Source organism: Salmo salar, chromosome 26 (genome assembly GCF_965601325.2).
Source record: "Salmo salar chromosome 26, fSalSal1, whole genome shotgun sequence".
Classification (NCBI taxonomy): domain Eukaryota; kingdom Metazoa; phylum Chordata; class Actinopteri; order Salmoniformes; family Salmonidae; genus Salmo; species Salmo salar.
The window spans coordinates 45,818,461-45,843,050 of NC_138316.1; positions in this window are offsets into that span (position 1 = coordinate 45,818,461).

Below are 24,590 nucleotides of genomic sequence, written 5' to 3' on the forward strand. Positions count from 1 at the left end.
AGGTCATTTTGTTATGGGGTTTTGTACTGTGTTTAAATACTGTATTCTGAACTCAGGTCATTTTGCTGTGGGGTTTTGTACTGTGTTTAAATACTGTATTCTAGACTCAGGTCATTTTACTATGGGGATTTGTACTGTGTTTAAATACTGTATTCTAGACTCAGGTCATTTTACTATGGGGTTTTGTATTGTGTTTAAATACTGTATTCAAGACTCAGGTCATTTTACTATGGGGTTTTGTACTGTGTTTAAATACTGTATTCTAGACTCAGGTCATTTTGTTATGGGGTTTTCTACTGTGTTTAAATACTGTATTCTGAACTCAGGTCATTTTGCTATGGGGTTTTGTACTGTGTTTAAATACTGTATTCTGAACTCAGGTCATTTTGCTATGGGGTTTTGTACTGTGTTTAAATACTGTATTCTGAACTCAGGTAATTTTGCTATGGGGTTTTGTACTGTGTTTCAATACTGTATTCTAGACTCAGGTCATTTTACTATGGGGTTTTGTACTGTGTTTAAATACTGTATTCTAGACTCAGGTCATTTTACTATGGGGTTTTGTATTGTGTTTAAATACTGTATTCTGAACTCAGGTCATTTTGTTATGGGGTTTTGTACTGTGTTTAAATACTGTATTCTGAACTCAGGTCATTTTGCTATGGGGTTTTGTACTGTGTTTAAATACTGTATTCTAGACTCAGGTCATTTTGCAATGGGGTTTTGTACTGTGTTTAAATACTGTTTTCTGAACTGAGGTCATTTCGCTATGGGGTTTTGTACTGTGTCTAAATACTGTATTCTGAACTCAGGTCATTTTGCTATGGGGTTTTGTACTGTGTTTAAATTCTGTATTCTGAACTCAGGTCATTTTGTTATGGGGTTTTGTACTGTGTTTAAATACTGTATTCTGAACTCAGGTCATTTTGCTATGGGGTTTTGTACTGTGTATTTAAATATTGTATTCTGAACTCAGGTCATTTTGCTATGGGGTTTTGTACTGTTTTTAAATACTGTATTCTAGACTCAGGTCATTTTGATATGGGGTTTTGTACTGTGTTTAAATACTGTATTCTGAACTCAGGTAATTTTGCTATGGGGTTTTGTACTGTGTTTCAATACTGTATTCTAGACTCAGGTCATTTTACTATGGGGTTTTGTACTGTGTTTAAATACTGTATTCTAGACTCAGGTCATTTTACTATGGGGTTTTGTATTGTGTTTAAATACTGTATTCTGAACTCAGGTCATTTTGTTATGGGGTTTTGTACTGTGTTTAAATACTGTATTCTGAACTCAGGTCATTTTGCTATGGGGTTTTGTACTGTGTTTAAATACTGTATTCTAGACTCAGGTCATTTTGCAATGGGGTTTTGTACTGTGTTTAAATACTGTTTTCTGAACTGAGGTCATTTCGCTATGGGGTTTTGTACTGTGTCTAAATACTGTATTCTGAACTCAGGTCATTTTGCTATGGGGTTTTGTACTGTGTTTAAATTCTGTATTCTGAACTCAGGTCATTTTGTTATGGGGTTTTGTACTGTGTTTAAATACTGTATTCTGAACTCAGGTCATTTTGCTATGGGGTTTTGTACTGTGTATTTAAATATTGTATTCTGAACTCAGGTCATTTTGCTATGGGGTTTTGTACTGTTTTTAAATACTGTATTCTAGACTCAGGTCATTTTGATATGGGGTTTTGTACTGTGTTTAAATACTGTTTTCTGAACTCAGGTCATTTTGCTGTGGGGTTTTGTACTGTGTCTAAATACTGTATTCTGAACTCAGGTCATTTTGCTATGGGGTTTTGTACTGTGTTTAAATTCTGTATTCTGAACTCAGGTCATTTTGTTATGGGGTTTTGTACTGTGTTTAAATACTGTATTCTGAACTCAGGTCATTTTGCTATGGGGTTTTGTACTGTGTATTTAAATATTGTATTCTGAACTCAGGTCATTTTGCTATGGGGTTTTGTACTGTGTTTAAATACTGTATTCTAGACTCAGGTCATTTTGATATGGGGTTTTGTACTGTGTTTAAATACTGTATTCTAGACTCAGGTCATTTTACTATGGGGTTTTGTATTGTGTTTAAATACTGTATTCAAGACTGAGGTCATTTTACTATGGGGTTTTGTACTGTGTTTAAATACTGTATTCTAGACTCAGGTCATTTTGTTATGGGGTTTTCTACTGTGTTTAAATACTGTATTCTGAACTCAGGTCATTTTGCTATGGGGTTTTGTACTGTGTTTAAATACTGTATTCTGAACTCAGGTCATTTTGCTATGTGGTTTTGTACTGTGTTTAAATACTGTATTCTGAACTCAGGTAATTTTGCTATGGGGTTTTGTACTGTGTTTCAATACTGTATTCTAGACTCAGGTCATTTTACTATGGGGTTTTGTACTGTGTTTAAATACTGTATTCTAGACTCAGGTCATTTTACTATGGGGTTTTGTATTGTGTTTAAATACTGTATTCTGAACTCAGGTCATTTTGTTATGGGGTTTTGTACTGTGTTTAAATACTGTATTCTGAACTCAGGTCATTTTGCTATGGGGTTTTGTACTGTGTTTAAATACTGTATTCTAGACTCAGGTCATTTTGCAATGGGGTTTTGTACTGTGTTTAAATACTGTTTTCTGAACTGAGGTCATTTCGCTATGGGGTTTTGTACTGTGTCTAAATACTGTATTCTGAACTCAGGTCATTTTGCTATGGGGTTTTGTACTGTGTTTAAATTCTGTATTCTGAACTCAGGTCATTTTGTTATGGGGTTTTGTACTGTGTTTAAATACTGTATTCTGAACTCAGGTCATTTTGCTATGGGGTTTTGTACTGTGTATTTAAATATTGTATTCTGAACTCAGGTCATTTTGCTATGGGGTTTTGTACTGTGTTTAAATACTGTATTCTAGACTCAGGTCATTTTGATATGGGGTTTTGTACTGTGTTTAAATACTGTTTTCTGAACTCAGGTCATTTTGCTGTGGGGTTTTGTACTGTGTCTAAATACTGTATTCTGAACTCAGGTCATTTTGCTATGGGGTTTTGTACTGTGTTTAAATTCTGTATTCTGAACTCAGGTCATTTTGTTATGGGGTTTTGTACTGTGTTTAAATACTGTATTCTGAACTCAGGTCATTTTGCTATGGGGTTTTGTACTGTGTATTTAAATATTGTATTCTGAACTCAGGTCATTTTGCTATGGGGTTTTGTACTGTGTTTAAATACTGTATTCTAGACTCAGGTCATTTTGATATGGGGTTTTGTACTGTGTTTAAATACTGTTTTCTGAACTCAGGTCATTTTGCTGTGCGGTTTTGTACTGTGTCTAAATACTGTATTCTGAACTCAGGTAATTTTGCTATGGGGTTTTGTACTGTGTTTAAATTCTGTATTCTGAACTCAGGTCATTTTGTTATGGGGTTTTGTACTGTGTTTAAATACTGTATTCTGAACTCAGGTCATTTTGCTATGGGGTTTTGTACTGTGTATTTAAATATTGTATTCTGAACTCAGGTCATTTTGCTATGGGGTTTTGTACTGTGTTTAAATACTGTATTCTAGACTCAGGTCATTTTGATATGGGGTTTTGTACTGTGTTTAAATACTGTATTCTAGACTCAGGTCATTTTACTATGGGGTTTTGTATTGTGTTTAAATACTGTATTCAAGACTCAGGTCATTTTACTATGGGGTTTTGTACTGTGTTTAAATACTGTATTCTAGACTCAGGTCATTTTGTTATGGGGTTTTCTACTGTGTTTAAATACTGTATTCTGAACTCAGGTCATTTTGCTATGGGGTTTTGTACTGTGTTTAAATACTGTATTCTGAACTCAGGTCATTTTGCTATGTGGTTTTGTACTGTGTTTAAATACTGTATTCTGAACTCAGGTAATTTTGCTATGGGGTTTTGTACTGTGTTTCAATACTGTATTCTAGACTCAGGTCATTTTACTATGGGGTTTTGTACTGTGTTTAAATACTGTATTCTAGACTCAGGTCATTTTACTATGGGGTTTTGTATTGTGTTTAAATACTGTATTCTGAACTCAGGTCATTTTGTTATGGGGTTTTGTACTGTGTTTAAATACTGTATTCTGAACTCAGGTCATTTTGCTATGGGGTTTTGTACCGTGTTTAAATACTGTATTCTAGACTCAGGTCATTTTGCAATGGGGTTTTGTACTGTGTTTAAATACTGTTTTCTGAACTGAGGTCATTTCGCTATGGGGTTTTGTACTGTGTCTAAATACTGTATTCTGAACTCAGGTCATTTTGCTATGGGGTTTTGTACTGTGTTTAAATTCTGTATTCTGAACTCAGGTCATTTTGTTATGGGGTTTTGTACTGTGTTTAAATACTGTATTCTAGACTCAGGTCATTTTGCAATGGGGTTTTGTACTGTGTTTAAATACTGTTTTCTGAACTGAGGTCATTTCGCTATGGGGTTTTGTACTGTGTCTAAATACTGTATTCTGAACTCAGGTCATTTTGCTATGGGGTTTTGTACTGTGTTTAAATACTGTATTCTGAACTCAGGTAATTTTGCTATGGGGTTTTGTACTGTGTTTCAATACTGTATTCTAGACTCAGGTCATTTTACTATGGGGTTTTGTACTGTGTTTAAATACTGTATTCTAGACTCAGGTCATTTTACTATGGGGTTTTGTATTGTGTTTAAATACTGTATTCTGAACTCAGGTCATTTTGTTATGGGGTTTTGTACTGTGTTTAAATACTGTATTCTGAACTCAGGTCATTTTGCTATGGGGTTTTGTACTGTGTTTAAATACTGTATTCTAGACTCAGGTCATTTTGCAATGGGGTTTTGTACTGTGTTTAAATACTGTTTTCTGAACTGAGGTCATTTCGCTATGGGGTTTTGTACTGTGTCTAAATACTGTATTCTGAACTCAGGTCATTTTGCTATGTGGTTTTGTACTGTGTTTAAATACTGTATTCTGAACTCAGGTAATTTTGCTATGGGGTTTTGTACTGTGTTTCAATACTGTATTCTAGACTCAGGTCATTTTACTATGGGGTTTTGTACTGTGTTTAAATACTGTATTCTAGACTCAGGTCATTTTACTATGGGGTTTTGTATTGTGTTTAAATACTGTATTCTGAACTCAGGTCATTTTGTTATGGGGTTTTGTACTGTGTTTAAATACTGTATTCTGAACTCAGGTCATTTTGCTATGGGGTTTTGTACCGTGTTTAAATACTGTATTCTAGACTCAGGTCATTTTGCAATGGGGTTTTGTACTGTGTTTAAATACTGTTTTCTGAACTGAGGTCATTTCGCTATGGGGTTTTGTACTGTGTCTAAATACTGTATTCTGAACTCAGGTCATTTTGTTATGGGGTTTTGTACTGTGTTTAAATTCTGTATTCTGAACTCAGGTCATTTTGTTATGGGGTTTTGTACTGTGTTTAAATACTGTATTCTAGACTCAGGTCATTTTGCAATGGGGTTTTGTACTGTGTTTAAATACTGTTTTCTGAACTGAGGTCATTTCGCTATGGGGTTTTGTACTGTGTCTAAATACTGTATTCTGAACTCAGGTCATTTTGCTATGGGGTTTTGTACTGTGTTTAAATTCTGTATTCTGAACTCAGGTCATTTTGTTATGGGGTTTTGTACTGTGTTTAAATACTGTATTCTGAACTCAGGTCATTTTGCTATGGGGTTTTGTACTGTGTATTTAAATATTGTATTCTGAACTCAGGTCATTTTGCTATGGGGTTTTGTACTGTGTTTAAATACTGTATTCTAGACTCAGGTCATTTTACTATGGGGTTTTGTACTGTGTTTAAATACTGTATTCTAGACTCAGGTCATTTTACTATGGGGTTTTGTATTGTGTTTAAATACTGTATTCTGAACTCAGGTCATTTTGTTATGGGGTTTTGTACTGTGTTTAAATACTGTATTCTGAACTCAGGTCATTTTGCTATGGGGTTTTGTACTGTGTTTAAATACTGTATTCTAGACTCAGGTCATTTTGCAATGGGGTTTTGTACTGTGTTTAAATACTGTTTTCTGAACTGAGGTCATTTCGCTATGGGGTTTTGTACTGTGTCTAAATACTGTATTCTGAACTCAGGTCATTTTGCTATGTGGTTTTGTACTGTGTTTAAATACTGTATTCTGAACTCAGGTAATTTTGCTATGGGGTTTTGTACTGTGTTTCAATACTGTATTCTAGACTCAGGTCATTTTACTATGGGGTTTTGTACTGTGTTTAAATACTGTATTCTAGACTCAGGTCATTTTACTATGGGGTTTTGTATTGTGTTTAAATACTGTATTCTGAACTCAGGTCATTTTGTTATGGGGTTTTGTACTGTGTTTAAATACTGTATTCTGAACTCAGGTCATTTTGCTATGGGGTTTTGTACCGTGTTTAAATACTGTATTCTAGACTCAGGTCATTTTGCAATGGGGTTTTGTACTGTGTTTAAATACTGTTTTCTGAACTGAGGTCATTTCGCTATGGGGTTTTGTACTGTGTCTAAATACTGTATTCTGAACTCAGGTCATTTTGCTATGGGGTTTTGTACTGTGTTTAAATTCTGTATTCTGAACTCAGGTCATTTTGTTATGGGGTTTTGTACTGTGTTTAAATACTGTATTCTAGACTCAGGTCATTTTGCAATGGGGTTTTGTACTGTGTTTAAATACTGTTTTCTGAACTGAGGTCATTTCGCTATGGGGTTTTGTACTGTGTCTAAATACTGTATTCTGAACTCAGGTCATTTTGCTATGGGGTTTTGTACTGTGTTTAAATTCTGTATTCTGAACTCAGGTCATTTTGTTATGGGGTTTTGTACTGTGTTTAAATACTGTATTCTGAACTCAGGTCATTTTGCTATGGGGTTTTGTACTGTGTATTTAAATATTGTATTCTGAACTCAGGTCATTTTGCTATGGGGTTTTGTACTGTGTTTAAATACTGTATTCTAGACTCAGGTCATTTTGATATGGGGTTTTGTACTGTGTTTAAATACTGTTTTCTGAACTCAGGTCATTTTGCTGTGGGGTTTTGTACTGTGTCTAAATACTGTATTCTGAACTCAGGTAATTTTGCTATGGGGTTTTGTACTGTGTTTAAATACTGTATTCTAGACTCAGGTCATTTTGTTATGGGGTTTTCTACTGTGTTTAAATACTGTATTCTGAACTCAGGTCATTTTGCTATGGGGTTTTGTACTGTGTTTAAATACTGTATTCTGAACTCAGGTCATTTTGCTATGGGGTTTTGTACTGTGTTTAAATACTGTATTCTGAACTCAGGTAATTTTGCTATGGGGTTTTGTACTGTGTTTCAATACTGTATTCTAGACTCAGGTCATTTTACTATGGGGTTTTGTACTGTGTTTAAATACTGTATTCTAGACTCAGGTCATTTTACTATGGGGTTTTGTATTGTGTTTAAATACTGTATTCTGAACTCAGGTCATTTTGTTATGGGGTTTTGTACTGTGTTTAAATACTGTATTCTGAACTCAGGTCATTTTGCTATGGGGTTTTGTACTGTGTTTAAATACTGTATTCTAGACTCAGGTCATTTTGCAATGGGGTTTTGTACTGTGTTTAAATACTGTTTTCTGAACTGAGGTCATTTCGCTATGGGGTTTTGTACTGTGTCTAAATACTGTATTCTGAACTCAGGTCATTTTGCTATGGGGTTTTGTACTGTGTTTAAATTCTGTATTCTGAACTCAGGTCATTTTGTTATGGGGTTTTGTACTGTGTTTAAATACTGTATTCTGAACTCAGGTCATTTTGCTATGGGGTTTTGTACTGTGTATTTAAATATTGTATTCTGAACTCAGGTCATTTTGCTATGGGGTTTTGTACTGTGTTTAAATACTGTATTCTAGACTCAGGTCATTTTACTATGGGGTTTTGTACTGTGTTTAAATACTGTATTCTAGACTCAGGTCATTTTACTATGGGGTTTTGTATTGTGTTTAAATACTGTATTCTGAACTCAGGTCATTTTGTTATGGGGTTTTGTACTGTGTTTAAATACTGTATTCTGAACTCAGGTCATTTTGCTATGGGGTTTTGTACTGTGTTTAAATACTGTATTCTAGACTCAGGTCATTTTGCAATGGGGTTTTGTACTGTGTTTAAATACTGTTTTCTGAACTGAGGTCATTTCGCTATGGGGTTTTGTACTGTGTCTAAATACTGTATTCTGAACTCAGGTCATTTTGCTATGTGGTTTTGTACTGTGTTTAAATACTGTATTCTGAACTCAGGTCATTTTGCTATGGGGTTTTGTACTGTGTTTAAATACTGTATTCTAGACTCAGGTCATTTTGTTATGGGGTTTTGTACTGTGTTTAAATACTGTATTCTGAACTCAGGTCATTTTGCTATGGGGTTTTGTACTGTGTATTTAAATATTGTATTCTGAACTCAGGTCATTTTGCTATGGGGTTTTGTACTGTGTTTAAATACTGTATTCTAGACTCAGGTCATTTTGATATGGGGTTTTGTACTGTGTTTAAATACTGTTTTCTGAACTCAGGTCATTTTGCTGTGGGGTTTTGTACTGTGTCTAAATACTGTATTCTGAACTCAGGTAATTTTGCTATGGGGTTTTGTACTGTGTTTAAATACTGTATTCTAGACTCAGGTCATTTTGTTATGGGGTTTTCTACTGTGTTTAAATACTGTATTCTGAACTCAGGTCATTTTGCTATGGGGTTTTGTACTGTGTTTAAATACTGTATTCTGAACTCAGGTCATTTTGCTATGGGGTTTTGTACTGTGTTTAAATACTGTATTCTGAACTCAGGTAATTTTGCTATGGGGTTTTGTACTGTGTTTCAATACTGTATTCTAGACTCAGGTCATTTTACTATGGGGTTTTGTACTGTGTTTAAATACTGTATTCTAGACTCAGGTCATTTTACTATGGGGTTTTGTATTGTGTTTAAATACTGTATTCTGAACTCAGGTCATTTTGTTATGGGGTTTTGTACTGTGTTTAAATACTGTATTCTGAACTCAGGTCATTTTGCTATGGGGTTTTGTACTGTGTTTAAATACTGTATTCTAGACTCAGGTCATTTTGCAATGGGGTTTTGTACTGTGTTTAAATACTGTTTTCTGAACTGAGGTCATTTCGCTATGGGGTTTTGTACTGTGTCTAAATACTGTATTCTGAACTCAGGTCATTTTGCTATGGGGTTTTGTACTGTGTTTAAATTCTGTATTCTGAACTCAGGTCATTTTGTTATGGGGTTTTGTACTGTGTTTAAATACTGTATTCTGAACTCAGGTCATTTTGCTATGGGGTTTTGTACTGTGTATTTAAATATTGTATTCTGAACTCAGGTCATTTTGCTATGGGGTTTTGTACTGTTTTTAAATACTGTATTCTAGACTCAGGTCATTTTGATATGGGGTTTTGTACTGTGTTTAAATACTGTTTTCTGAACTCAGGTCATTTTGCTGTGGGGTTTTGTACTGTGTCTAAATACTGTATTCTGAACTCAGGTCATTTTGCTATGGGGTTTTGTACTGTGTTTAAATTCTGTATTCTGAACTCAGGTCATTTTGTTATGGGGTTTTGTACTGTGTTTAAATACTGTATTCTGAACTCAGGTCATTTTGCTATGGGGTTTTGTACTGTGTATTTAAATATTGTATTCTGAACTCAGGTCATTTTGCTATGGGGTTTTGTACTGTGTTTAAATACTGTATTCTAGACTCAGGTCATTTTGATATGGGGTTTTGTACTGTGTTTAAATACTGTATTCTAGACTCAGGTCATTTTACTATGGGGTTTTGTATTGTGTTTAAATACTGTATTCAAGACTCAGGTCATTTTACTATGGGGTTTTGTACTGTGTTTAAATACTGTATTCTAGACTCAGGTCATTTTGTTATGGGGTTTTGTACTGTGTTTCAATACTGTATTCTAGACTCAGGTCATTTTACTATGGGGTTTTGTACTGTGTTTAAATACTGTATTCTAGACTCAGGTCATTTTACTATGGGGTTTTGTATTGTGTTTAAATACTGTATTCTGAACTCAGGTCATTTTGTTATGGGGTTTTGTACTGTGTTTAAATACTGTATTCTGAACTCAGGTCATTTTGCTATGGGGTTTTGTACTGTGTTTAAATACTGTATTCTAGACTCAGGTCATTTTGCAATGGGGTTTTGTACTGTGTTTAAATACTGTTTTCTGAACTGAGGTCATTTCGCTATGGGGTTTTGTACTGTGTCTAAATACTGTATTCTGAACTCAGGTCATTTTGCTATGGGGTTTTGTACTGTGTTTAAATTCTGTATTCTGAACTCAGGTCATTTTGTTATGGGGTTTTGTACTGTGTTTAAATACTGTATTCTGAACTCAGGTCATTTTGCTATGGGGTTTTGTACTGTGTATTTAAATATTGTATTCTGAACTCAGGTCATTTTGCTATGGGGTTTTGTACTGTGTTTAAATACTGTATTCTAGACTCAGGTCATTTTGATATGGGGTTTTGTACTGTGTTTAAATACTGTTTTCTGAACTCAGGTCATTTTGCTGTGGGGTTTTGTACTGTGTCTAAATACTGTATTCTGAACTCAGGTCATTTTGCTATGGGGTTTTGTACTGTGTTTAAATTCTGTATTCTGAACTCAGGTCATTTTACTATGGGGTTTTGTACTGTGTTTAAATACTGTATTCTGAACTCAGGTCATTTTGCTATGGGGTTTTGTACTGTGTATTTAAATATTGTATTCTGAACTCAGGTCATTTTGCTATGGGGTTTTGTACTGTGTTTAAATACTGTATTCTAGACTCAGGTCATTTTGATATGGGGTTTTGTACTGTGTTTAAATACTGTTTTCTGAACTCAGGTCATTTTGCTGTGGGGTTTTGTACTGTGTCTAAATACTGTATTCTGAACTCAGGTAATTTTGCTATGGGGTTTTGTACTGTGTTTAAATTCTGTATTCTGAACTCAGGTCATTTTGTTATGGGGTTTTGTACTGTGTTTAAATACTGTATTCTGAACTCAGGTCATTTTGCTATGGGGTTTTGTACTGTGTATTTAAATATTGTATTCTGAACTCAGGTCATTTTGCTATGGGGTTTTGTACTGTGTTTAAATACTGTATTCTAGACTCAGGTCATTTTGATATGGGGTTTTGTACTGTGTTTAAATACTGTATTCTAGACTCAGGTCATTTTACTATGGGGTTTTGTATTGTGTTTAAATACTGTATTCAAGACTCAGGTCATTTTACTATGGGGTTTTGTACTGTGTTTAAATACTGTATTCTAGACTCAGGTCATTTTGTTATGGGGTTTTCTACTGTGTTTAAATACTGTATTCTGAACTCAGGTCATTTTGCTATGGGGTTTTGTACTGTGTTTAAATACTGTATTCTGAACTCAGGTCATTTTGCTATGTGGTTTTGTACTGTGTTTAAATACTGTATTCTGAACTCAGGTAATTTTGCTATGGGGTTTTGTACTGTGTTTCAATACTGTATTCTAGACTCAGGTCATTTTACTATGGGGTTTTGTACTGTGTTTAAATACTGTATTCTAGACTCAGGTCATTTTACTATGGGGTTTTGTATTGTGTTTAAATACTGTATTCTGAACTCAGGTCATTTTGTTATGGGGTTTTGTACTGTGTTTAAATACTGTATTCTGAACTCAGGTCATTTTGCTATGGGGTTTTGTACCGTGTTTAAATACTGTATTCTAGACTCAGGTCATTTTGCAATGGGGTTTTGTACTGTGTTTAAATACTGTTTTCTGAACTGAGGTCATTTCGCTATGGGGTTTTGTACTGTGTCTAAATACTGTATTCTGAACTCAGGTCATTTTGCTATGGGGTTTTGTACTGTGTTTAAATTCTGTATTCTGAACTCAGGTCATTTTGTTATGGGGTTTTGTACTGTGTTTAAATACTGTATTCTAGACTCAGGTCATTTTGCAATGGGGTTTTGTACTGTGTTTAAATACTGTTTTCTGAACTGAGGTCATTTCGCTATGGGGTTTTGTACTGTGTCTAAATACTGTATTCTGAACTCAGGTCATTTTGCTATGGGGTTTTGTACTGTGTTTAAATTCTGTATTCTGAACTCAGGTCATTTTGTTATGGGGTTTTGTACTGTGTTTAAATACTGTATTCTGAACTCAGGTCATTTTGCTATGGGGTTTTGTACTGTGTATTTAAATATTGTATTCTGAACTCAGGTCATTTTGCTATGGGGTTTTGTACTGTGTTTAAATACTGTATTCTAGACTCAGGTCATTTTGATATGGGGTTTTGTACTGTGTTTAAATACTGTTTTCTGAACTCAGGTCATTTTGCTGTGGGGTTTTGTACTGTGTCTAAATACTGTATTCTGAACTCAGGTAATTTTGCTATGGGGTTTTGTACTGTGTTTAAATTCTGTATTCTGAACTCAGGTCATTTTGTTATGGGGTTTTGTACTGTGTTTAAATACTGTATTCTGAACTCAGGTCATTTTGCTATGGGGTTTTGTACTGTGTATTTAAATATTGTATTCTGAACTCAGGTCATTTTGCTATGGGGTTTTGTACTGTTTTTAAATACTGTATTCTAGACTCAGGTCATTTTGATATGGGGTTTTGTACTGTGTTTAAATACTGTTTTCTGAACTCAGGTCATTTTGCTGTGGGGTTTTGTACTGTGTCTAAATACTGTATTCTGAACTCAGGTCATTTTGCTATGGGGTTTTGTACTGTGTTTAAATTCTGTATTCTGAACTCAGGTCATTTTGTTATGGGGTTTTGTACTGTGTTTAAATACTGTATTCTGAACTCAGGTCATTTTGCTATGGGGTTTTGTACTGTGTATTTAAATATTGTATTCTGAACTCAGGTCATTTTGCTATGGGGTTTTGTACTGTGTTTAAATACTGTATTCTAGACTCAGGTCATTTTGATATGGGGTTTTGTACTGTGTTTAAATACTGTATTCTAGACTCAGGTCATTTTACTATGGGGTTTTGTATTGTGTTTAAATACTGTATTCAAGACTCAGGTCATTTTACTATGGGGTTTTGTACTGTGTTTAAATACTGTATTCTAGACTCAGGTCATTTTGTTATGGGGTTTTCTACTGTGTTTAAATACTGTATTCTGAACTCAGGTCATTTTGCTATGGGGTTTTGTACTGTGTTTAAATACTGTATTCTGAACTCAGGTCATTTTGCTATGTGGTTTTGTACTGTGTTTAAATACTGTATTCTGAACTCAGGTAATTTTGCTATGGGGTTTTGTACTGTGTTTAAATACTGTATTCTAGACTCAGGTCATTTTGCAATGGGGTTTTGTACTGTGTTTAAATACTGTTTTCTGAACTGAGGTCATTTCGCTATGGGGTTTTGTACTGTGTCTAAATACTGTATTCTGAACTCAGGTCATTTTGCTATGGGGTTTTGTACTGTGTTTAAATTCTGTATTCTGAACTCAGGTCATTTTGTTATGGGGTTTTGTACTGTGTTTAAATACTGTATTCTGAACTCAGGTCATTTTGCTATGGGGTTTTGTACTGTGTATTTAAATATTGTATTCTGAACTCAGGTCATTTTGCTATGGGGTTTTGTACTGTGTTTAAATACTGTATTCTAGACTCAGGTCATTTTGATATGGGGTTTTGTACTGTGTTTAAATACTGTTTTCTGAACTCAGGTCATTTTGCTGTGGGGTTTTGTACTGTGTCTAAATACTGTATTCTGAACTCAGGTAATTTTGCTATGGGGTTTTGTACTGTGTTTAAATTCTGTATTCTGAACTCAGGTCATTTTGTTATGGGGTTTTGTACTGTGTTTAAATACTGTATTCTGAACTCAGGTCATTTTGCTATGGGGTTTTGTACTGTGTATTTAAATATTGTATTCTGAACTCAGGTCATTTTGCTATGGGGTTTTGTACTGTTTTTAAATACTGTATTCTAGACTCAGGTCATTTTGATATGGGGTTTTGTACTGTGTTTAAATACTGTTTTCTGAACTCAGGTCATTTTGCTGTGGGGTTTTGTACTGTGTCTAAATACTGTATTCTGAACTCAGGTCATTTTGCTATGGGGTTTTGTACTGTGTTTAAATTCTGTATTCTGAACTCAGGTCATTTTGTTATGGGGTTTTGTACTGTGTTTAAATACTGTATTCTGAACTCAGGTCATTTTGCTATGGGGTTTTGTACTGTGTATTTAAATATTGTATTCTGAACTCAGGTCATTTTGCTATGGGGTTTTGTACTGTGTTTAAATACTGTATTCTAGACTCAGGTCATTTTGATATGGGGTTTTGTACTGTGTTTAAATACTGTATTCTAGACTCAGGTCATTTTACTATGGGGTTTTGTATTGTGTTTAAATACTGTATTCAAGACTCAGGTCATTTTACTATGGGGTTTTGTACTGTGTTTAAATACTGTATTCTAGACTCAGGTCATTTTGTTATGGGGTTTTCTACTGTGTTTAAATACTGTATTCTGAACTCAGGTCATTTTGCTATGGGGTTTTGTACTGTGTTTAAATACTGTATTCTGAACTCAGGTCATTTTGCTATGTGGTTTTGTACTGTGTTTAAATACTGTATTCTGAACTCAGGTAATTTTGCTATGGGGTTTTGTACTGTGTTTCAATACTGTATTCTAGACTCAGGTCATTTTACTATGGGGTTTTGTACTGTGTTTAAATACTGTATTCTAGACTCAGGTCATTTTACTATGGGGTTTTGTATTGTGTTTAAATACTGTATTCTGAACTCAGGTCATTTTGTTATGGGGTTTTGTACTGTGTTTAAATACTGTATTCTGAACTCAGGTCATTTTGCTATGGGGTTTTGTACCGTGTTTAAATACTGTATTCTAGACTCAGGTCATTTTGCAATGGGGTTTTGTACTGTGTTTAAATACTGTTTTCTGAACTGAGGTCATTTCGCTATGGGGTTTTGTACTGTGTCTAAATACTGTATTCTGAACTCAGGTCATTTTGCTATGGGGTTTTGTACTGTGTTTAAATTCTGTATTCTGAACTCAGGTCATTTTGTTATGGGGTTTTGTACTGTGTTTAAATACTGTATTCTGAACTCAGGTCATTTTGCTATGGGGTTTTGTACTGTGTATTTAAATATTGTATTCTGAACTCAGGTCATTTTGCTATGGGGTTTTGTACTGTGTTTAAATACTGTATTCTAGACTCAGGTCATTTTGATATGGGGTTTTGTACTGTGTTTAAATACTGTTTTCTGAACTCAGGTCATTTTGCTGTGGGGTTTTGTACTGTGTCTAAATACTGTATTCTGAACTCAGGTAATTTTGCTATGGGGTTTTGTACTGTGTTTAAATTCTGTATTCTGAACTCAGGTCATTTTGTTATGGGGTTTTGTACTGTGTTTAAATACTGTATTCTGAACTCAGGTCATTTTGCTATGGGGTTTTGTACTGTGTATTTAAATATTGTATTCTGAACTCAGGTCATTTTGCTATGGGGTTTTGTACTGTGTTTAAATACTGTATTCTAGACTCAGGTCATTTTGATATGGGGTTTTGTCCTGTGTTTAAATACTGTTTTCTGAACTCAGGTCATTTTGCTGTGGGGTTTTGTACTGTGTTTAAATACTGTATTCTAGACTCAGGTCATTTTGCAATGGGGTTTTGTACTGTGTTTAAATACTGTTTTCTGAACTGAGGTCATTTTGCTATGGGGTTTTGTACTGTGTCTAAATACTGTATTCTAGACTCAGGTCCTTTTACTATGGGGTTTTGTATTGTGTTTAAATACTGTATTCTAGACTCAGGTCATTTTGTTATGGGGTTTTGTACTGTGTTTAAATACTGTATTCTGAACTCAGGTCATTTTGCTATGGGGTTTTGTACTGTGTTTAAATACTGTATTCTAGACTCAGGTCATTTTGATATGGGGTTTTGTACTGTGTTTAAATACTGTTTTCTGAACTCAGGTCATTTTGCTGTGGGGTTTTGTACTGTGTTTAAATACTGTATTCTAGCCTCAGGTCATTTTACTATGGGGTTTTGTACTGTGTTCAAATACTGTATTCTGAACTCAGGTCATTTTGCTGTGGGGTTTTGTACTGTGTTTAAATACTGTATTCTAGCCTCAGGTCATTTTACTATGGGGTTTTGTACTGTGTTCAAATACTGTATTCTGAACTCAGGTCATTTTGCTATGGGGTTTGTACTGTGTATTTAAATACTGTATACTGAACTCAGGTGATTTTGCTATGGGGTTTTGTACTGTGTTTAAATACTGTATTCTGAACTCAGGTCATTTTGCTATGGGGTTTTGTACTGTGTGTTTAAATAGTGTATTCCCGAACTCAGGTCATTTTGCTATGGGGTTTTGTACTGTGTTTAAATACCTTTTTCTAGACTCAGGTCATTTAACTATGGGGTTTTGTGCTTTGTATTTAAATACTGTATTCTGAACTCAGGTAATTTTGCTATGGGGTTTTGTACTGTGTATTTAAATACTGTATTCTGAACTCATGTCATTTTGCTATGGGGTTTTGTACTGTATATTTAAATACTGTATTCTGAACTCAGGTCATTTTGCTATGGGGTTTGCACTGTGTATTTAAATACTGTAATCTCGACATAGTTCACTCTAATATTTCTACTAGTGTACATCACATTTTAGTTACACTGTTTTTACACACCGCATATGTATTAATATACTGGATTATTGACAAAGCTCACTAATATTTCTACTGCTGTACATATCATTCTTAGTATATCTTGTGTAGTATCATCCGGTGTATATATGTATAGATTGCTCTTGGATTACTGTTACAGTGCTATTTGGGTTGTTAATTGGATTACTGTTACAGTGTTAATTGGATTACTGTTACAGTGCTATTGGGTTATTAATTGGATTCTTACCGAACCAAAAAAACGTTCATTTGATTCGATTTTGACGTTGCCGTTAAGAGATTTGGGGGATACATGTATGACTAAGAAGAGATACATAGAAGTCACATATTAAAATGTGTTCTCTTTTTAGTCATACGTTATATAAACTACCGTTCCAAAGTTTAGGGTCACTTAGAAATATCTTTGTTTTTGAAAGAAAACTGACCTTCTTTAGACTAGTTGAGTATCTGGATCATCAGCATTGGTGGGTTAGATTACAGGCTCAAAATGGCCAGAAACAAAGGACTTTCTTCTGAAACTCTTTAGTCTATTCTTGTTCTGAGAAATGAAGGCTATTCCTTCATGAGAGAAATTGCCAACAAACTGAAGATCTCGTACAACGCCTCACAAGTCCTCAACTGGCAGCTTAATTAAACAATACCCACGAAACATCAGTCTCAATGTCAACAGTGAAGAGGCGACTCTGGGATGCTGGCCTTCTAGGCAGAGTTCCTCTGTCCAGGGTCTGTGTTGTTTTGCCCATCTTAATCTTTTATTTTTATTGGACAGTCTGATATATGGCTTTTTCTTTGCAACTCTGCCTACAAGGCCAGCATCCCGGAGTCACCTCTTCACCTTTGACGTTGAGACTGGTGTTGAGCAGGTACTATTTAATGAAGGTGCCATTTGAGGGCTTGTGAGGGGTCTGTTTCTAAAACTAGACACTCTAATGTACTTGTCCTCTTGCTCAGTTGTGCACCGGGGCCTCCCACTCTTTCTATTCTGGTTAGAGCCAGTTTGCGCTGGTCTGTGAAGGGAGTAGTACATAGCATTGTACGAGATCTTCAGTTTCTTGGCAATTTCTCGCATGGAATAGCCTTCATTTCTCAGAACAAGAATAGACTGACGAGTTTCAGAAGAAAGTCCTTTGTTTCTAGCTATTTTGAGCCTGTAATGGAACCCGCAAATGCTGATGCTCCAGATACTCAACTAGTCTAAAGAAGGCCAGTTTTATTAATTATTTAATCAGAACGACAGTTTTCAGCTGTGCTAACATAATTGCAAAAGGGTTTTCTAATGATCAATTAGCCTTTTAAAATGATAAACTTGGATTAGCTAACACAACGTGCCATTGGAACACAGGACTGATGGTTGCTGATAATGAGCCTCTGTTCACCTATGTAGATATTCCATTAAAAAATCACCCGTTTCCAGCTACATTAGTCATTTACAACATTAACAATGTCTACACTGTATTTCTGATCAATTTGATGTTATTTTAATGGCCAAAAATGTGCTTTTCTTTAAAAAAAAAACAGGACATTTCTAAGTGAGCCCGAACTTTTGAACGGTACTGTATATCTAGCTCTCTTTCACAGACCAACTGATAAAGCAATTACGTATTCACTTTGACGATTAGCTCCCTGTACTCTCTAACGACTTACCACAATACCTGTTCTCTGTTGACTCATGAGAATAATATGTTCCTGAAAAGAAACGGTCAAATGTTTTCTGGGACCGTCATCAATCACTTTCTAGAGTTATATCTCAGAAGCTCCTCTCAGTTCACACAGACACAATAGAGTTCTATGTTTTCTGGGACTGGCTGTTTTATATGTTGATATTTTAATATTAAACACCTCACCCAGTCATATGCAGTGCAAGGCAACCTGCCTCTTGTGAGGTACAGTACAACATCCAATATGAAATGCAATGGTACTGTATTTGAATAATGCATGGTTGGACTGTCGGTCAATAATTCATTTGTTTTCTATTCGTGTGATAAGGGACATGGTTAAAAGTGCTATGGCGTTTTAAACAAGGCCTTTACTGAAACTAAGGGTTGAAGGACCAGCAGTGAAATAGACTAGAATGCTAGAAAAAGGGCTTAATTGCCAGCCCTGATCTGTTCTCTGTTAGTTCTGTATGGGAGGTCAGCACCACCCTGATCTGTTCCCTGTTAGGTCTCTCTGTGAGGTCAACACCACCCTGATCTGTTCCCTGGTAAGTCTCTATGTGAGGTTAGCACCACCCTGATCTGTTCCCTGTTAGGTCTCTATGTGAGGTCAACACCACCCTGATCTGTTCCCTGGTAAGTCTCTATGTGAGGTCAACACCACCCTGATCTGTTCCCTGGTAAGTCTCTATGTGAGGTTAGCACCACCCTGATCTGTTCCCTGTTAGGTCTCTATGTGAGGTCAACACCACCCTGATCTGTTCCCTGGTAAGTCTCTATGTGAGGTCAGCACCACCCTGATCTGTTCCCTGTTGGGTCTTTATGCGAGGTCAGCACCACCCTGATCTGTTCCCTGTTAGGTCTCTATGTGAGGTTGCTGGAGGTTGCTGGAGTGAGTGGTCGTGCTGCACCTCGCTCCGCGGGTAATATTACATTTCATTACATTACATTACATTACATTACATTGGAACGATTTGATTAGTGTATTGTTAGCTAGCTACATAGTTGTATCTGCTGTCTTTGTATCAAGGATAAAGGTGTAGCTCTGAGGAACTAACAAGGTTAGCTAGCCAGCTGTATTCGTTAGTTCGCGCCGTTTTCGAAACGGCGTCAACACCATAACACCACAGCTAGCTAGCCAACTTATATTACATTTCATTACATTACATTACATTACATTGGAACGATTTGATTAGTGTATTGTTAGCTAGCTACATAGTTGTATCTGCTGTCTTTGTATCAAGATAAAGGCGTAGTACAGAGTAACTATCGAGGTTAGCTAGCCAGCTACATTCTCTAACATAGTCAACAACGCGCCCATCATTTTTAGTCAATAAGATTTCTGCAACATTAGCTTAACTTTCTGAACATTCGAGATGTGTAGTCCACTTGTGTAGCTAGCAGGACTGACTTTGTGTTAGCTAGCCAACGTTTAATTACTTCTGCGTTATGAACTAGACACGGACACGAATGATCCATTGGTAGCTTGTTGTTACCAAGTATTGGTGCTAACCATGTGTTATAGGATGCTAGCATGCTAGTTAGCTAGTTAGCTACGGCGTCATAGGACACGGTGCACTAGGTGGGTTTTCACGGAAGAATACTGTACCAAGTTATCTAGCGGAATAAACTAAGTTTGAGCCTATTCCTGGAAACATTGAACCACTGTAGTTTACATACATTTTAATTTCTAGTGGTAGCTAGAAAAGTTATATTTTAGCGTTTTAGTGTTTCAGTGAATGGTTAGTGAGGGAGGCCCTGCTCTCTCGCTTCCCCAGTTGTTTAGTTAATTTTCATGCCAATCTCCTTTGCATTAGCGTAGCCTCTCCTGTAGCCTATCAACTATGTGTCGGTCTATCCCTGTTCTCTCCTCTCTGCACAGGCCATACAAACGCTTCACATCGCGTGGCCGCTGCCACTCTAACCTGGTGGTCCCAGCGCGCACGACCCACGTGGAGTTCCAGGTCTCCGGCAGCCTCTGGAACTGCCGGTCTGCGGCCAACAAGGCAGAGTTCATCTCAGCCTATGCTACCCTCCAGTCCCTCGACTTCTTGGCGCTGACGGAAACATGGATTACCACAGAAAACACTGCTACTCCTACTGCTCTCTCCTCGTCTGACCACGTGTTCTCGCACACCCCGAGAGCATCTGGCCAGCGGGGTGGTGGCACTGGAATCCTCATCTCTCCCAAGTGGACATTCTCTCTTTCTCCCCTGACCCATCTGTCTATCTCCTCCTTTGAATTCTATGCTGTCACAATCACTAGCCTATTCAAGCTTAACATTCTTACCATTTATCGCCCTCCAGGTTCCCTTGGAGAGTTCATCTATGAGCTTGACGCCTTGATAAGTTCCTTTCCTGATGATGGCTCACCCCTCACAGTTCTGGGTGACTTTAACCTCCCTACGTCTACCTTTGACTCATTTCTCACTGCCTCCTTCTTTCCACTCCTCTCCTCTTTTGACCTGTGTGTGTTTTACAAATCTATGGCAAGAGACTTGAAAATGGCTTTCTAGCAATGATCAACAACCAACTTGACAGAGCTTGAAGAATTGTATAAAGAATAATGTGCAAAGAGATCTCGTTTGTCCTTGGTGGTTCTTCACAGAGAGGACAGAGATCTTGTTTGTTCCTGGTGGTTCTTCACAGAGAGGACAGAGATCTTGTTTGTCCCTGGTGGTTCTTCACAGAGAGGACAGAGATCTTGTTTGTTCCTGGTGGTTCTTCACAGAGAGGACAGAGATCTTGTTTGTTCCTGGTGGTTCTTCACAGAGAGGACAGAGATCTTGTTTGTCCCTGGTGGTTCTTCACGGATGTCAGTCACACAGCTGGTGCGTGCACACACACACACACACACACACACACACAATAGCAATGACACTGCAGGAACATATACACACACACACACACACACAAACACATTCATGAACACAAACACACACATTCATGAACACACACACACACATTCATGAACACACACACACACACACACATTCATGAACACACACACACACACACATTCATGAACACACACACACACACATTCATGAACACACACACAATAGCAATGACATTGCAGGAACATAATACACACACAAACACACACATTCATGAACACACACACACACATTCATGAACACACACACACACACACATTCATGAACACACACACACACACATTCATGAACACACACACAATAGCAATGACATTGCAGGAACATAATACACACACAAACACACACATTCATGAACACACACACACACATTCATGAACACACACACACACACACAAACACTTCGTCCATCACAAATCACATTTCCCCTCTAGAGAGTCCATGTTTCAATCTACTCAGTGCTCTTTAGACCGATATCTTAAGCCCTGAAAATTCACATGGGCTTACAGAGGCATAATCCTATATTATTAAGGTGCTGCCCTACTCCCACATTCAATCCCCATCCTTTCTCCTGGGACCCATTATATCTTGTGGCCTTGTATTCAGAGCTTTCAGTTGTTTACTCCCTGGAGGAAATGGCTGGAGGAAATGGCATCCAGTAATACTGTATGACTTTACAAATGACAGATGAGTCCATTTGAGACGACAACAAGAAGGTTGTTGAATTTGAGTTACTGTAGTAAGTATCCTTGGCATGTGCAAGCTGGAATGGCTCATTGGAGCAGGAGCCTGCCCCTGTTTCTATAGCAGTTTGACAGGACGCTAGTCTATCGCAGGGCATTAGCCCCAATACATCACCTTTATGTATCGGGTCCAATTTATTTTATATGACTCGGCTGGAGATCGAACTCCCAACCTTAGAATCTCAGGGCAGACACTCTACCCACAAGGCCACATTTCATGTGTACATTATATATGTCTACGGTATACATATCCTACGCTACATTTCACCATAAGCTATAATGCCTTCATATGTCTATCTTAATATGTTTAGAATTTAAATGTTATTGTGGCATAGCTCCAATGCCTACATCTCCATATACAGTGCCTTCAGAATGTTTTCACATCTCTTGACTTCTCCACACTTTGTTGTGTTACAGCCTGAACTTAAAATGGATTACATTGAGATTTTGTGTCACTGGCCTACACACAATATCCCATAATGTGAAAATGGAATCATTTTTACAAATCTATGGCAAGAGACTTGAAAATGGCATTCTAGCAATGATCAACAACCAACTTGACAGAGCTTGAAGAATTTTATAAAGAATAATGTGCAAATATTGTACACTCCAGGTGTGCAAAGCTCTTAAAGACTTACCCAGAAAGACTAACAGATGTAATTGCTGCCAAATACATTTGCAAAAATGTCTAAAAACCTGTTTTCCCTTTGTCATTATGGGGTAATGTGTGTAGATGGAGGAGGGACTAAATCTATGTAATCCATTTTGAATTCAGGCTGTAACACAACAATATTTGAATAATGCTTTCTGAAGGCATTTGTATAAGTCTATATAAAGACTACTATTTGCACACACCCACACTTAGCAACTCAGCTATTGTTGATATTCATAATGGATCAAGTTATCACGCAACCTGCAATATGGAGCATAAACCCTGGGTCAATGTTGCTGTCTTCATCTTGCCACAGCAGCTAGTTTTAAATGATGTGTCTCTTGTTTGCACGTATAGGGTTAATGGAAGCTAAGACATTAGCTGTGTGGAATTATGAACAGGTCCCCCTTATGCTTTGATCGTAACAGCATGTCAGTGCCTGAGAGGTATCGATCCATTCCGGGGGAAAAGAGCCAGTGCACACATAAATCATGCCTGTTAGCTTGATATGACAGAGTCGGAGACGTCACAGGCAGCAGACATTTCACTTCAGAGATTCTCTGGAGAGAACTTCCAACTGTTCTACTTCCTGGTACTGAATCTATAGGGTATCCATGTGTTGTGGTTTTACTTTAAAATCCCAGCAGGCACCTGATTCCCGCCCGGTCTCTTAGACAGCAGACACATCCCTGCCACATGAATCCATGTCATTCATATACAACATGCTTGTATTTATTACAGTAACCTACATCTCTAAGCCCTCCTAATCATAATAGATGAATGTGTGTTGCTTGTTCAAGAATCCATCCATCCATATCTATTGAATTATGAATGGTTCCTCTGTACAACATTGCTATGTACTGTCACTACTCCATAGATGGTACAGTATTGTATTCTGAGCTTTCACAACCATTGACATTAATAAGCACTTGGATATAGTCTTAAACCTGTTATGGCTAGGGGTTCTGCGAGCGGAACGTTTCCACAACATCCGGTGAAATTGAAGAGCACGAAATTCCCCAAAAATTATTCGAAATATTTAACTTTCATACAAGTGCAATACACCAAATTAAACCTTAACTTCTTGTTAATCTAGCCACCGTGTCAGATTTCAAAAAGGCTTTACGGCGAAAGCAAACCATGCGATTATCTGAGGACAGCACCCTATCAAACAAACACATGGCAGTCATATCTCAACCCGCCAGGCGCGACACAAAACTCAGAATTAACGATATAATTCATGCCTTACCTTTGAAGAGCTTCTTCTTTTGGCACTCCAATATGTCCCATAAACATCACAAATGGTCCTTTTGTTCGATTAATCGCGTTGTTATATCTCCAAAATGTCCATTTATTTGGCGCGTTAGATTCAGAAAAACACCGGTTCCAGCTCGCCCAACATGACTACAAAGTATCTAATAAGTCACCTGTAAACTTTGTCAAAACATTTCAAACAACTTTCCTAATCCAACTTTAGATATTTTAAAACGTAAATAATCGATACAATTTAAGACGAGATAAACTGCGTTCAATACCGGACGAAAACAAAGTGAAGCACGTTCCAGGTCACGCGCACAAAAACATTAGAGAGCACTAGGCTGGACCCTCGTTCTGAATAGCCGTACTTCTTCATTTCTCTAAAGAAAAACATCAACCAATTTCTAAAGACTGTTGACATCTAGTGGAAGCAATAGGAACTGCAACCAAGTGCCACAGAAATCTAGGTTCCCACAGAAAACAAATTGAAAACACAGTGAACTAAAAAAAACAAATCCTGGATGGTTTGTCCTCTGGGTTTCACCTGCCAAATACGAAACTTTAGAGTGTTTTCTATCCAAATCTATCAAATCTACCTATATGCATATGTAACAGTGTAGGTTCCGTCCCTCTCTTCGCCCCAACCTGGGCTCGAACCAGGGACCCTTGCACACATCAACAACTGACACCCACGACGCAA